Below are 17,365 nucleotides of genomic sequence, written 5' to 3'. Positions count from 1 at the left end.
ATTCTTTATCATTCTACAAGTACGATTCGATCAAGGTTCAATTTCTTGCTATTTTATGATGTAGTCTACTTTTGAGTAACTGTATTGTCAAACGATTTAGAACCAAAGAACACAACATTGTTCTCTTTAGAAGAGAAACACACTCACGCAATTGTATTTCGAATAATAACGGACGCCTATACCACACCCCCGAGTTACATCTACATTTTCAAAGTAATAAATACCAAATATAGCCGTCCAACCCAAAACAATATTCTAATTCAATTCAAAGCATGGTAAGAATTTAGGTTAAATATATTTTATTTCTCGAAGGGAAAATAAATATAACCAGAGGAGGTCAGAAACTTTAGTTTCTCTTCAACTTTTTAGATTCTCGTGATAGACAAGAATTTTAAAATTACTGATAGTGAAATTGGTATTGTCACAGGGTATCCCAAGAAGGAAAAAAAAAAAGAGTTTTTTTTTGTGAATATGTCGCCTAGAAAGATAGATGCAAATGGACATCTCTTATGGTACCATTAACTGGATAATAAATAGTGATTTTAAGTTCGAAGGCTCATAATCCAAAGGTTCACAAGTACCCAGTTACACTTCATCCTGAACGACTGTCTTACGAGACAGACAGCTGAAGAAACCGAAATAACAGTAGTTATATTCACGAGTTCCTGTCAAGTCTCCTGATGCATCTTTGATGACCTTTTGTGACTTTGAGTTGTCATAACATTCTCTTAATACCTGATTCTCATGTGCAATGCAGAGTATGCGGAAAGTTGATTAAAAATATGTGGTCTAATATTGATCTTAGCATCTGCTGCCGAAGCTTGATACTATGGATATTAAAGTGTCAAATATTAGTGTGTTATTATACCCATTATACTGACCATGATGGAAGATGAACTTAGACTAATAGAATTTAAGGTGTAAAGTCGTTAAATAGCTATTTATTTTTAAAGTTTCTAGTAGCAGATTCTTTTAAATTAATATTATTCTGCACATTTGTACTTAAAATGCTTTAGAATAAACGCCACTTAGATAAACCTATAATGATTCAAACATTGTCTTCTTCGGGCAATTCCAAAAACTTTGAGACTTCCTTCTAAAAACGCACGTGTCGACAACTTTAATTGTCTGGAGTTCCATGTAGTAATAACGATTTCTGAGCTAGTATAATTAACAAAGGTGTACATGACATCTTACTTCGAGTATTCCCTATCTATGTTGTTACATCTTAGTTTCCAATGTACACAGAACGTACCTTAGAAATTACAACAAACGTGAGCGCACAAAACAAGAAAAGAAAAAACAAACAAACTCGTTTCATAACAAACTTTTAACCTCAAAATTTTCTCACGAATTACTTGTATTAGTTTAAGCTTTTGTATGATGTTTATAACTGCATACATATATATATATATATGTATACGAACAACACATCTTTACTTCGAAATGTTTATATTTGGAAAGTGAACGAACAAGAAATTGTTACCGACAAATTATTAGCTTCAAACTCATATGACCCTCAATGGCTCAGTGAAACGTATGGTAACACTAATATTTAGCATTCGATTCATTAGGTAGAAGTAGTACAGAAAACCCATTATACAGCTGTGTTTCTAACTACGAACAAACCCCATTATTATTGTAAGGATATGAAATGTTAAAAAAATCGACTTTGCTAAATTATTTTTTTTCGGAATAAAATCATTTAAAGCGTAGGAGAAAATATCAGTAAGGACTATATCTAATCGTTTAATATACTTGATTTGTCTTTGTAGTTACCTAAATTACCTTATTTCTGGATAAAATATTTAACGTCTAGGTGAAAATATCACTATCAAGTGTCTGTGATCTTTCAAAATATTTGATTTTTTGATTGTAGTTGATTACAAAGCCACACAATGGGCTATCCGTTTTCTACCAACCACGAGTATAGAAACCCGGTTTCTAGCGTTATAGGTCTGTTGTGCCACTAGGAAGCAAAATACTTGAATAATTCTGTTAGTCCTGCAGAATATGACTCATTCCTCACTGTTGTAATCCTTTAATGCGATAATAAATATAACTAAATATTTTTATCAATAAAAGGGTGGGTATTCAAAATCTAAAAAGAAACATAAATAAAAGTGGATGGTGCAACAATAATTATTCATTGACAGCTTTTTTTTAAATGGGAGATTCTCAAATAAATGTTAGTAGCGTTATAATATTACTAATAGGTTATCAGTGATTTATCAATAACTACTGATGTGAAACTGAAACGATTAAATAACAGAAACAATATAAATAAATCATTCCTTACTTTTTGAAAGTAGTGTCAAGAGATGATCACATTAGAAAACAGGTTGTTGTAGCAATAAGTAAAAAAGAAAGTTTATAAGAAAAAGAAAATAGCAAATTAAATTAATAAGAAACCCTTGTACCTAACTCTACACTGTCCGGTATGACCAGGTGGTTAAGGCACAAAACTCGTAATATACTACACCAAACATGCTCGCCTTTTCAGCTGTGAGGACGTTATGAGGTAAAGTCCATTTCACTATTCGTTGGCAAAAGAGTAGCCCAAAAGTCAGCGGTGGGCGGGTGCTAAATTAGGAACGGGGGGCGTAGATAGGGCTTTGCGCGAAATTTAAAAAAAAAAAAAAAACAAACTGATGTTATTTAGGCGTAACAATGGGTTACGTTCACGACACTAAGAAAATGAACAAACGCGTGTGCGGTTTTGTAATCCTTTATTCATTAGTCATTCTTTGTTATTTAAAAAAAAAATGTTTATCGAATACGTTATAGTCTATTCAACAATACAACTCTAAAATCAGGGGATCAATTCCGCTCGGTGGATTCAGTAGATAGCCCGATATGGCTTTGCTATAAGAAAAACATATACATTATTCAACAAAAATTATCTGGTACTTCATTTCCTCTTCGTATGGAATATATAACTTGAAAACTTTATTCATTTAAAAACTCATTTAACTTGTGATCTGTATTAAGACACTCTATAATATTTTATTTATAAGTAAGTCTTTTAAGTTTGTTTATTATTTATGTGAATGTGGTTTATCGAGTTTTTGATGATTCAACAAAATCTTATTTTCTGTGTTAAGAAGATGTAACAAGTAAACGTTTAACACATATTTCCTTTTTCTTTTTGACTACCAGAATATCCGAATTAAAGATAGATCTTATTATCAAATATATTTACATTTTAATTAAAATTTAGAAAATAAAGAAAAATTAATTTAGAATAATTGAGAAAAAATATTCGTGTTCATAAGATAATAACTGGTTTAATTTCACGTTATTGTTTGTTTTAAGCGCATTCTTATACAATGTACTATCGGTACTGTATTCACAGCAGAGACTGAACGATTTTAGCTTAGAATAGTGTTAAATATTAATGTAGAATTAATGAGCTATTCTGTGTACTTGCTGCATATTTAAATCCAATTTCACTTATCTTGTGTGCTGGAAAATGTAACAAGTGTTTGTTGATTTACAGTTTATACAATTACGCTTTCTAAGTTTAAGGAAGAAATAAATTCGAATTATTCAATGTATTTGATTCTCATAAATTGTTAACTTGTATGGCTGAACTAATTCCACGGCCCAGCATGGCCAGGTGGTTAAGGCACTCGACTCGTAATCTCAGGGTCGCGGCGTAATAATGGCCCCACCAATCCCACTAGTCGTTGGTAAAAGAGTAGTCCAACAGTTGGCGGTGGGTGGTGATGACTAGGTGCCTTGCTTCTAGGCTTGTAGTGCTAAATTGAAGGCGGCCGGCGTGGATAGACCTCGTGTATCTATGTGCGAAATTCAAAACAAACAAACCAAACTAATTCCACAGTGCCGAATAGAGTCACTACACATCCTAAAGTTGCATTAAAACATATTACTATATGTTGTTATAAATATTCTAACTGTTTTAGACATTCCATGTTATAACAGTTAGTTTATAGAAATAAGACCATCAAATACGCAATGGTTGAGTGTCTATAAAAATCAACAACAAATATATAATGATATAATGACTATAAAAAACCAATAAATACACAATGATACAGTGGCAATATAAGCAAAAAAATACACAATCAAATACACAATGGTATAATTATTACAAAACCAACAAATATATATTGATATAGTGACTACAAAACCAACAAATATACAATGGTATAGAGACTATAAAAACCAAAAAATACACAGTGATACAGTGGCAACATAACCAACACATACACAATGGTATAGTAACTATAAAATTAACAAATACATAATGGTACAGAGACTATTAAGCCATCAAATACTCAATGATATATTAACTATAAAACCAACAAATACATAATTGTATAAAGACTAAAAAATATAATTCATGAACATCTTAGAGATTGTAGAACCGATCATGAATGAAAAGTTCTTATTTGAAATTCATTTTCGAAATCTTTCTTTTATATACTTTCATAAACAGAGCAAACTCAAAATTAGCGCCATTAAAATTAACCTTTGTAAAAAAATAAAACGTAACGTAGCACTATCCTAAAATCGATAAATTTAACTACATTCTGAAAATGCCAAGACCAACTAGTACTTTATGTGTAGCATGATGTAGAAAATAAGGGTACGAAGTGTATACTGAGAACAGAAGATGGAGTTATAGGAACAGAACATATACACAATTCAAAGATACATATTTATCGTTGCTGAACAGAATAGGTTATTAGAGACAGCCAGGCAAACGACTAGGAGTTATTCTCTTAAAGTTGGTGATAAAAATGAAGACAATCATTAAAAAGTATATCTATTTTCAAAATTATTATTAAATGGTATAGCAACCAGCCTTTAACCCAATGTACCGAATAATGTAAGCTTTGTAGTAGATTAAATGACCTCAAACTATATTCAGATAATAAGATGTATAATAGTACTGATATTACGAACCATTTGTATAATAATGTAATAAAGCTGGACTGTAAGGGTAAAGATTCCAAGTTCAAAGTTTAACCATCTTAAATATCTCAGGGTATAAAATCATTTATAATCACACAATTGTAACACAACTATAAGCTATACTCAAGTATAGAGCTCCTATGGAGTCGTCTTTAAAGTTCAGTAAGATTTATTTTATTAGATTAACATCACAATAAATAAGTCCGTTGTTAAGATATTCGTCATACTATAATACACATCATGAAGACTTAACCTTCTTTTGATTGTATGGTTGTGTTTACCTTTGAAACCAATCAAGAGTTTTCATGGAACTTCACCAATAGTTATTCACACTAACAATTGTTGATAGTACCTTACCAATATGTAATCACTTTAGCATAATAACTTATATTGTGTGGCTTTTACTGTAATTTTATAACTTCAGGCTTACTCCACTTAAAGATGTTTTATGTTACATTATCAGATGAAATAGTTGTAATTCATCTTTTTGTCTGATATCTACATCGTTTGCATCCTGATATCGTAATTTGTCTTCTGCTTTGGAAAAAAAAAAAAAAAAAATAAATTACTTCTTTAAAGTAATCTATAAAAAATATGTAAACGGTTGAACATAATATGATGACTTTGATATTTTTATGAACATACCATGAACGATGCAAAAAAAAAAGCTTTATAAAATAGGCAAACAATACGGAAACAGAAAAATAATAAAGGAAACAAGTAACCAAAATGACGTTAATCACTTTATAAAGTTACGTATACTAGCTATATTGTCTACAGTTGTGTTTGCATTTGTGGATAACCTCACAGAGTGTCTGACGGATCTATTAATCAAGTTCATTCCAGTTTATATCGGGTATAATGAAAGCGCAGTACCTAACTCAGTTCTTAATTTAAAACACTAAACATTAAAGTTCACTGTTCTAAGTCGAAAGCAAAATCAGAAATAAATTATGTTTTAACTCAAAGAGAAGATTGATTGCATTATAATAAATGATGTTTTAACTCAAAGAGAAGATTGATTGCATTATGCATCTTTAATACATATTCATTTTATTTTTACCAGTTTACTCTTAACATTTCTGCTGCATCACATTTCAAACTTATTTTCTTGTAATGGACAATTTATAGAAATATGTAAGCCAAAATTTACATACAAATATAATAGTATGTTAATAAATTTCGCAGAAAATTAATAATATTTCCCGGTTTTTATTTTCTTTTAAGTATCATGTTATTATTTACATAATGGTTTCTCCATTCGCTACCTTATTGCAAGCTTTCTGTCACTTACTCTTTTTTATGGATCATCAGGGTTTCTGCTACACAACGTTTGACGTCCGATAAATTTGGTCAATACATCTAAATTATTAATTATTCTCCTGTTACAATCACAATATTTATGATCAATTTTGATAAATCGTCTGTGTATACAAATAATTTATATATAAGAAAATGTGTACTAGTAAAATAGTTATATAGTAATTCACTCACCATTGTTATCAAAGCAGAGACTCAATTTTAAATTATTTTTAATGCGCTAAGCAATAAACCGGTAGCAACAATGGAAGGTTGAATATGAATTCAAAAGTTTATTAAACTTTTAAACTTAAGTTCTGTTCATTTCTGTAAATTTACAGTTTACTTTATTTATTAAAACACTCTAATATCGTGGTATACTGAAAATTTCAATATTTGTTTCTGACTGAATTTTTTTAAAAAGATAACTTTTGTTAATAAATAAAACGACATATTTTAGATGAAAAGTCATAAGAAAATATTTGAGCACTTCCTAATTTCTCCACACGTACATGTTTACGTACTAAAAAGGCTAGAAACCACGTTTTGACAATGCAATTTTGACTACCAGTTGTGTAGCTTTGTGTGTGTGTTTTGTTATAGCAAAGCTATATCGGGTTATCTGTTGAGTCCACCGAGAGGAATCGACCCCCTGATTTTAGGGTTGCAAATCCGTAGACTTACTTTTGTATCAGCAGGAGTACGTGTAGCTTTATCATTAACTGAAAATATGGTTCTGGAAAAATTAAAGTAAACTAGCCATAGCACGTAACTAAATTTTTTATGTGAGGCGAGGATAACATGTTTGTTATGACACTAGTTTCAAATACTTTACTTTGAAAACATAAAATTGTTTGTGAACTATATTTCTTTTCTTCAGCATTTAAAAAGGGGCTATTTATTATTGAACATTCATTGGGAATTAAATAAATAATATTAGTAAATGTTTTTATTTCATTCTAAGACATTAAACAGTTAACAAACACAATAATCTGTTATTGGCAGATATCACATTCTCATACGGAGTATTATGTATTTTGGAGGAAGCGGTAACTTTAGTTGGTAACTAGAATTATGAACTTTGGTTTGTTTGTTTTGAATTTCGCACAAAGCTACACGAGGGCTATCTGTGCTAGTCGTCTCTAATTTAGCAGTGTAAGACTAGAGGGAAAGCAGCTAGTAATCACCACCCCCTACCAACTCTTGAAATACTCTTTTACCATTGAAGAGTGGGATTGGTCGTCACATTATAAGGCCTCCACAGCTAAAAGGGCTAGCATGTTTAATGTGACGGGTATCCGAATCCTCGACCCTCGAATTACGATTCGAATGCCTTAACTGCTTGGCCATACCGGGTCATGAACCTAACCAAAACAATTGTAACTTTCCTTTGCCGTTATTGTTCTTTTTAAGCATCCCTAAATAAAAAAAAAAACGATTTTTTTTAAACATGTTTCCTTACACAGTTTACATAAATGTTCTTGGACCTTTAGAATATAAGGTATTATATATTACTTTAGCAATTGAATAATTTTGGATAACGCCAATACGATGTATTTATTTCTTTAATTTCAACATCCTGCTGGCTCAATGGTAAATCCGAGATCTTATGACGTTATAATCGTTTAATTTTTCAATATCCATGATGGGCACAACACAGGAGACTCACTTTGAAGTTTTGTATTTACAAACAAGCACATTTTAAGATAAAATGACAATAGAATTTATATTATATATATCATCGTTTGTGAACCTGACGATGATCGAAGAAGGTTGAAACATTGTTCGCTCCTCCAAATACAATTTTCTCAACCCACACCAGCCGTTTTTACATATATATTTTTCCCTACAAGTGGGTTTTTTGTCATCACGGATTAGAATTTATATTAGTAGTGAGTAGTGTAAATTTTGCCAAATATATTATAAACATATATTAAATATATTAATACATATAAGTAACGACGTACAATATTACTAAACACAAGACTCATTGTCGATACATTTAAGTTTAAGCGTGATCGAAACTCATTTTAAATTATTAGAATATTCAGTCTGTCCAACCACAGAAACTGACTTAATTTTTAAAAAAATGCTAACAATTTTTCGGTTGTTGTCCTTAAATTTAGGAAAGACTGGCCAATACATAAAATATCCAATGAAACAATACACCATCGTCCTAAAGTTGAATAATTACTCCGTGGCAAAAACATGTGTAGATTAATTACAATACATGAAACGCCTAATAAAACTGATTATTTATTTTCCATTACATAAGTTTCAAATCACACTGACTCGTCACTAATTATGCATTTTGAAAAACGTTTATTTGAAAACGACAGTTGCTTTGTTTGTTTTGAATTTTCGCGCAAAGCTCCTCGAGGGCTATTTGCGCTAGCCGTCCCTGATTTAACTGTGTAAGACTGAAGGGAAGGCAGACAGTCATCACCACCCACCGCCAACTGCTGGGCTACTCTTTTACCAACGAGTGGTGGGATTGACAATAACATTATAACGCACCCACGGCTGAAAGGGTGAGCATGTTTGGTGCGACCAGGATTAGAACCTACTACTCTCGGATTACGAGTCGAACGCCTTAACACACTTAGCCATGCCGGGCCATGTCGACACTTGCAAGGTTGGTTAAAACGTATTTATATGTCATCGAACTTGCAGTCAGTTAGTTTATTCTCTTCAATCTACCTTGGTAAAGTTGATTTTATGTTTTTTATTCGAAAAACAAGCTGTCGTCGAGACTATAATTCAAGAAGGCGGATATTATTTTTTAATGATACCGTAATTACGTTTTATACAGTTTACGGTAAAGTTATGAAAGCACAGCTGGGTTTTTTTAGTCGATAAGATGTTTGTGGAGATAGATTGTATAGTCTTATGGGCTTTTAGGTTAATGGGATGTTTGCGTAAAAACATTTTATACCTTCGTGGGCTTTTAAGTTGATATGATGTTTGTATGTTCAGATTTTATACTTCCTTGGGCTTTTAGTTCGATGTGATGTTTGTGTAGACAAATTGTGTAGTTTCGTGGGTATTTAGGTCGATGGGATATTTGTGTGCGTGTGTGTAAAAAGTTAAGCACAAATCTACACAATGGGGTATCTGTGCTTGGCCCACCACAGGTATCGAAAGCTGTTTACTAGCATTGTAAGTCCGGAGACATGCCACTGGTAAGTGGATGTTTGTGAAAAAAGATTTGATAATCTCCATCAAAAAGTAGAAGAATTTAATCTAAACATTTGTATGTGTGTTTGTGTGTATTTATAACTTTTATTTTAAATTATCGCTGCAGAAGCTCAATGGTTAATTAAATGGTTATTAAAATGGTTTCCTTTTTTGTTTTTCATATAATTATTGTTGTCTTTACTTATTGCTATACATACAGGTTTGTTTATTGTTATTATCTACACTACTATACACATAAAAATCAGTGTTTTGTAATTTTGAGATATTTGTTCAGCATGCGTTTCATAATTATCTTTTGGAATTAGTTAAAAGTCTTATAATATAACCAACCGCTCGACATTATTTATAGTCAGTATTTGTTTGACTGCCCTAGTTCAGGATATCCTGGACAAAAAGTATTTTTCTTTTTATGTTTTTCGGTTTGACATAGAACAACAACATATAAATGGTGCTTGAGAATACACTGTGATATAAACAAGGTTGATGCTGTTTATAAGGCCATTGTTTACCTAAACTATAAGAAGAAAAGGAGATATATTGTCAGAAATGAACAACCCCTAAAGTTTTCAATTTTTAGTTCAAAATTCTTTAACAGTGGTAGCTCTAAACTAGATGTGGATCACTTTTTTTCATAGCACATTGAACTTTAGAGCAAGCAAACGAGCTAGTCAACTTAGTTGAGTTTATACAAAGAATATTAATGAAGCAATAAATACGCATATACTATGTACAAACAAGAAACTTAGAAGCGTATTGACGGAGTAATGGAAAAAACATTATCGCTAATATGCAAGTGATAAAAAGAAATGTTTTTAATTTGATATAAATATGAAAACACGAGGCATTGAACGTTATTTCTGCTCTATTTCAATGTCTTTTCACGACCTCTAATTTGTTTGTTTGTTTTATGAATTTCGCGCAAAGCTACTAGAGGCCTATCTGCGCTAGCCGTCACTAATTTAGCAGTGTAAGACTAGAGGGAAGGCAGCTAGTCATCACCATTCTCCACCAACTCTTGGGCTACTCTTTTACCAACGAATAGTGGGTTGACCGTCACATTATAACGCCCTTACGGCTGAAAGGGCGAGCATGTTTGGTGATGGGAATTCGAACCCGCAACTCTCTCATTACGAGTAACGTTCCTTAACAACTTAGCCATTAATGTAGAAGCTGCATATCTTTATAAGCATGTTTATTCCAATCAAATCAGTTCGCTTTTACTTATGTTACATCCACCGTGACCCTCAGATTACGAGTCGAACGTCTTAACCCACCTGGCCATGCCGGGCCCCACTAATTACTAATTGGATTCTATATTGCTGGGGGCTCAGAGAGCAGATGTCAATACTACTAATAATTAGTAAATGTTCCTTAACGGTACATTACCAGTTTTTAACCACATTTCAAACAATAAACGTTTATCGTCTTATCGTTTCAGTCTACTTCTTTTAATTAATGAAATGACCTACGCCATACATTTGAAGGACATGGATCCTGTTTGTACCGTTTTTCGTGCTTCGATACACTGATTTCCCTCGCTAAATAAGGCATTGGTCAGCAACATACTAGGCTAGCACAAAATGAGAATTGTGCTTTCCATTCTATTTCCTTCCCGATTTATTGTTTGGCATCCGATTTGAACATAAAACATTATGCTCACCAGGCGCATACTTTACCAACTGAGCTCTTTATCGTGTCGCGAAATGTGAAGTATCAATAGCTACTTAGCTTTATACTTTTTTCATAATATTCATTAGATAATGTTTTTGTTTGTAAGATTATTTTAAACTTAATAAGACAGTTTAAACATTCGTATTGGTGTTTTGGTTTCTCATCTATTTGCTTTCCAGTGGTTCAACGATATACTTAAGAGTTTATAACACTAAAATTCAGAGTTCTATCTCTGCTCTGAGGATAGAATAGATAACTCATTGTGCAGCTTAATATTATACACCTCTATAAAGTATTAAACTAAAGAATTCCTTTCAGTTATCAAAATTGCATAAATATCCATATAAATCAAGTTTTCACACTGACATTAATGTTCATGCATTACGTTTCCCTATAAAGAATATCGCAAAAAAGTTATAATGCGTTATTAAACTAATATTGAAGTATGTACTCCCCTTGCCATTCATCTCACAGGAAAACGTAATGCAGAGATGTTGGAATTATAAATATTTTAAAATAATCTTTGTTTACAAAAATGAATATATTAATAAGATATTTAGGAGTTGTTTTCATTCATTGATAAAACAATACTAATTAAATTGTTTATATTATTTTCATTACTATGTGTTTCTGCTTTAACTTGGATTTGGCTACGCAATTTTACTCTTTTCTTTAATCTATGCCTGGCATGGCCAGGTGATTAGGGTCGCGTGTTCGAATCTCCTTCACACCAAATATTCTCGCCCTTTCAGCCGTAGAGGCGTTATAATTAATCCCACTATTCATTGGTAAAAGAGAAGTCCAAGCACTGGCGACGGATGGTGATGACTAGCTGCATTCCCTCTACACATACACTGCTTAATTAAGAACGGCTAGACAGACAGCCCTCTTGTAGCTTTGCGCGAAATTCATAAAACAAACAAAACAATTTCGATGAAATTTGATAGAAAAATTTAGGTAACTCTCCAAAGATTGAGATAAAATTTATGAGCAATCAAATAAATGATTCTAATTTGGAGTAATTTTAATTTTACAGCCTTAATTCCAAGTATTATGGTTCAACTGAGCGAATATTTCAATAATATAAAATCAATACCAAACGAAAGTGACGTTGAATACTGTGCGTAATAAGAATATTTTTTGGTTGGAATGAACAGTTCATAAGCTACGGCTCAAAACAGTGGAAGGGTTGGCCCCCATTTCAAGCGTTACATTTCAAGTCTGACACTACCAGGTATCCCTACTAGTTGCGTACATATACGGTTCAAGAGTTTTACCTTTTAAACCGAATTATGGTAGTTTAATATTTTTGAACCTGCCGATATATTGTCAACAGTCCTAAATGTGGATCACAGAAATCTTGGTGCTTAGTGAAAACACGTAATTACAATTATTCGTTTGTTTGTAACTAAACATAAAGCAACACTCTGGACGCCGTGTGTTCTGCCCACAATGGGTATAAGTCCTCAGATGTACCGTTAAGCCATTGGATGGCTACAAATCATTATTGAGATAGTAAGATGTATTGAGTATTTTTATTTCTTTCACATTTGATCAATGCCAAACAACAATTTCAAATAACAAAGATATGCGAGTTATTTCCATAGTATCTGGATTGATCAAGATTAAGATATATTTCAAACAACACAAATAACTCCATAGAGCCTAAACTCCGGAAGAAGGTTTTTCTATATCTGACATCAACGATATTAATTGAGTTGAAAATAAATGAAGATTTAATGAAGAATGTGATGTAATAGAATAAAAAGAACGGGTTAATGAGGTAAAACTGCATTAATAATCGTATATCCCCAGAGCTTATAATCAGCCGGTAAATTTGCTTTTACTCGGTAATGTCCATATACGCACTCATATAGAATGACATTAATTACACTTATAGTTAAAAAAAAATCAGATTAGATGATTAAAATATTCAGTTGAGAATTTCACTAAATCTTTGAATAAAAATATAATTAACGTTCTTTCTTGAACAAGTAAGTTAAAGAACGATTTGTATATTTTTATTTCAAGTGTACAAGATATTTGTTGTTCCCCGCTAGTACAGCGATAAGTCTTCGGATTTACAACGCTAAAATCAGGGGTCGATTCCCCTCGGTAGACTCAGCAGATAGCCTAATGTGGCTTTGCTACAGGAAAACACAAACACAGATATTTGTTTGAAGTTAAACACTAAACGACACGATGTGCTATCTGTGCTCTGCCAATCACGGATTTCTGAACCCGGATTCAAGTGTTGTAAGCTCACAGACATTCCGCTGTGCTACTGGTGGGGGGAGAAACCTCGTATGATTAGATTAAGTTAAATACTTTTGAACTGAAGTACATGATCAACACGAATTTGGCAAGCGACAAACACTTGCTCGACTAATTTTGATTTTTAGTAAGTGTGTGTGTGTGTGTTTTCTTACAGCAAAATTACATCGGGCTATCTGCTGAGTCCACCAGATTTTTAGTCAGACACGAACACTAATTTATTTCTACCGAGTCTCTCTCTTTATTTCTATTGCAAAATGTTGATACCTAGAGGCTCATCAGACCAAATGGGCCACTGCAAGAAAACAAATAAAAGATTCTGGTTCGATAACTTACCAATAATTCAATGTTTGAAAACATCAACTATTTCTCTCTCGAAAGGATTTATTAAACGAGGAGACCTAAAAGTCTTTCGCGCCTTTTTGGTCCTACACAACTAGTACCGTCAGTATTTATAAACAGGTTGTAGACGTTTGGTACGAAACGTATATTTTTTAGTTTAATAGCCATAATAGGACTAGACAAAAAATCGATAGATTTAATATTTAAGCTCACATACGTGCCATGGAAAGTAGATCAACTCAAGCACTGAAATTACAAAAAGCAAGTGATGGTCAAATTTTCTAAATTAGCACCGTATCTTCACTTATTTAATTGGGACAACAATAAACAAATTTAGATTTGTTTCTAATTTTATTCATCTGTTTTTCATTGATTTATATAAACAAGGCTAAAGAAAGTATACAATATTTTTAACACATATAAACAATATCTTATAGCAAAGAATATAAAGAGGGAAATAATACCTTCTGTTCTTGCTGTAGTATTTTTTGTAATTAAGCACAGAGCTAAATCATGGCTTAACTGTGCTCTGCCCATCACGAGTATAGAAACCTGGATTCTAGTGTTGTAAATCCGCAGACATATTGCTGTTTCACTGGAGGTCTCTTGTTATAATAAGCAGGTTGAAATCTTGATATTAAAAAATTGTTAACACTACTTACATGGGCTAGGCAGTCAGAATTTTGCAAAACCTATTTTTTCAAGCTATTTCAAACCATTTGTTTATTAGCTGACACTTTTAATAAAACATTATTTGACACAAAGCAGGCAATTGCGCACTCTTTGTGAAAACCGAATCCACGGTTGGGCACAAAAAGATATATTAACATTCAGTGCATAAATGTACTAATCTTATATTGATAAAGCAACTTAAATATAAGAAAAGAAGAAAATGACTTATAAGTTCAATGTATGTATGTGTTGTACTTGTGGGAAATACTCTCGATATCAGCGTCGATGCAACAGTTTAGCACCAGAGGTCAAAATGGCACGAAGATCAGATGGAAAAGAGTCGCAGAGCAAATTAAAGATATGAAGAAAGACAAAAAGAAGAACTGATTATGCTATTCTATTGATGTGGGCCCAGCATGGCCAGGTGGTTAAGGTATTCGACTCGTAATCCGAGGGTCGCTGGTTCACATCCCTGTCACACCAAACATGCTCGCCCTTTTAGCCGTGGGGCGTTATAATGTGACGGCCAATCCCATTATTCGTTTGTAAAAGAGTAGCCCAAGAGTTGGCGGTGGGTGGTGATAAGTAGCTGCCTTCCCTATACTTTTACACTGAAAAATTAGGAACGGTTAGCATAGATAGCCCTGTGTAGCTCTGCGTGAAATTCAAAAGAAACAAATAAACCAAACCATTGATGTGACAAAGATGGAATGACTAGTGATATTCCTAAAGATCTCTTGGATTTCATGACATTAAAGAAACAACGCAAATCATTCTATAACTCAAGTGTGAAAACAAGGCATTCAGGGCGTTGTTGTAGTACTTGAACAGAGATCGGGAACGATGTCTATTCAATTTGGAAATTTATTGGAACCGAATACACAGCAACATCAAACTTTTCGAATAAAGAAGCTGAATAGGAAGCAATGAGTTTCAGTGCTTTGACAAGAATAATCGATTGCTTGAACTCTGGCGTGTAAAATGTAGATGGTTTTATGAACGTAATTTGAAACAACATTTGTAAGAAATGTGATGACATGACATTATTCTCATCTGTTAACAAGCTCTACCAGAGAAACGTATTTAAAGAAAAGTTATACTTGCACTGTTATATTAGTTAATGACATTCAAAGAAGTAAAAGAAGATTGAAGATTGGAGAACAAGCCTTTAAAACAGCTAGACGGCACTTTCAGTAATTGAAGTCTGAGTTTCAGCTTGAATCTGAATCTGCAATACGTTCTGTACAACATTACTGTCAACGAGTTGCACTGAAAGCAGTAGAGTACCGTTGATCAAGGTGATAAGAATTATTCCACTGACGTCAAGATCATTACCTTCGTATCTGCACTGAAAACAACAAATAAAAACGTGAACAAACAGTAAATAATACAATAAACTATGCCGATTTTAGCCAACATGATGAAAGGGTAAGTCAAGAATACTACCACACCTACATCTTCTGTTGTGGACATCCACCAAAAACACTAAGTTTACTACTGTGTACTATGAGAGTCAAACATGTGCGATAGCGTCACTAAACCTCCGAAGATTTTTGGTAATTTTATTTCAACATGATAACGCTTAAAATAAGGTATTAGCTTATTCCGGAATGACGTTATATATTAAGGCCTGACGTATAGCCCAGATCTTGGGGGCTTTGTCTGTGGAAGCATTGTTAAAAATACATAAACAAATGTTTGCATTTAAACGAGAAAGAAAACAAAAGATGATATACCACGTGACTTAGAAACTGATTTAATAAATGAAGGCTTATTTTGTGATCCAGTTGCAAGAAAATATTAACCCTTTTACAACTAATACATATATAAAGCACGTGATGTTCAGCTGACTTCCATTTCCGTCGAAATCACTTTATGCAAACTTAAGGACAAAAGCACTTATTTTTACTTTCGACTCTAATACCGTAAGCTTTATGTAGAAACTAATAATATGTGTAGCTGAGTTACATGCAGGCGTGCAAAATTTGTGGGTACACCAATTATCATTTATGAAGGAATAATGGCAGAATGAATGTCTGACAATGTGATCGTAAAATGTTGTTCGAAATCTAATTCTATAGTAGACAAAAAAAAAATCTTAGAACGACGCTGAGTGAATAATTAATTTATAAACATAAACAGTGCATAAATTCAATGAAACATTCGAAAATGTACCCTACTACTTGTCCTCATCCAGTTGAACAATGGTATGTCTACAGACATACAATGCCAGAAACCAGGCATCGATACTCGTGATGGGCAAATAACAGGTAGTCTATTTTTTGTGAGGCTTTGTGCTTAACTACAAACAAACAAACAAACAAACCCCACCAATTAAATTTCTTCACGTGGGTTGGAGAGAGATGATTAATTAACTTTTGTAAATTATATAATTGCGAATAGAAAGAAGTACTTGGAGTTAATTTTTTGTACTTTTGTTTATCTGTTGTTAAGCACCAATTTGTGCCCATCTCAAGTATCGAACCTCGATTTTTAGAGACGTGAGCACTCATTGTTACCGCCAATTTATTGGTGGGTGAGTATCTCAAGTTAGTATTAAAAAAAGTCATTCGGCTTTTATGTCGTTTCATGCAATAATGTAGCTTAGAACTGCAGAATAATAGTCGTTGTATAGTATTTGGATTGATTAAGATTAAGAAATATTTCAAACAACACAAATAACTCCAAACATGTCTGTTATTTGCGGCCACTGAACACGATACCCCACTGTCAGACGGCCGTGACCTAGTTCTTTATAAGGAAAGCACTAAATTTACAGGACGAGATTAAATTATAAGTATATATTAGTTACTTATATCACGTACATAAACGGAGAAGTCTTGTTTACTTTATCGTTTTTGCGAATTTTCTATTCTATGATGATTGCAAGGTTTTAGTCCTGATGTTTCTCTTTCTTTCACATTGTAGGAAAGAAACTCAGTTGCAGAAAATCAAATCCAAAGATATT

This window comes from Tachypleus tridentatus, chromosome 1, assembly GCF_004210375.1.
Source record: "Tachypleus tridentatus isolate NWPU-2018 chromosome 1, ASM421037v1, whole genome shotgun sequence".
NCBI lineage: Eukaryota > Metazoa > Arthropoda > Merostomata > Xiphosura > Limulidae > Tachypleus > Tachypleus tridentatus.
This window is presented reverse-complemented; position numbering follows the sequence as displayed.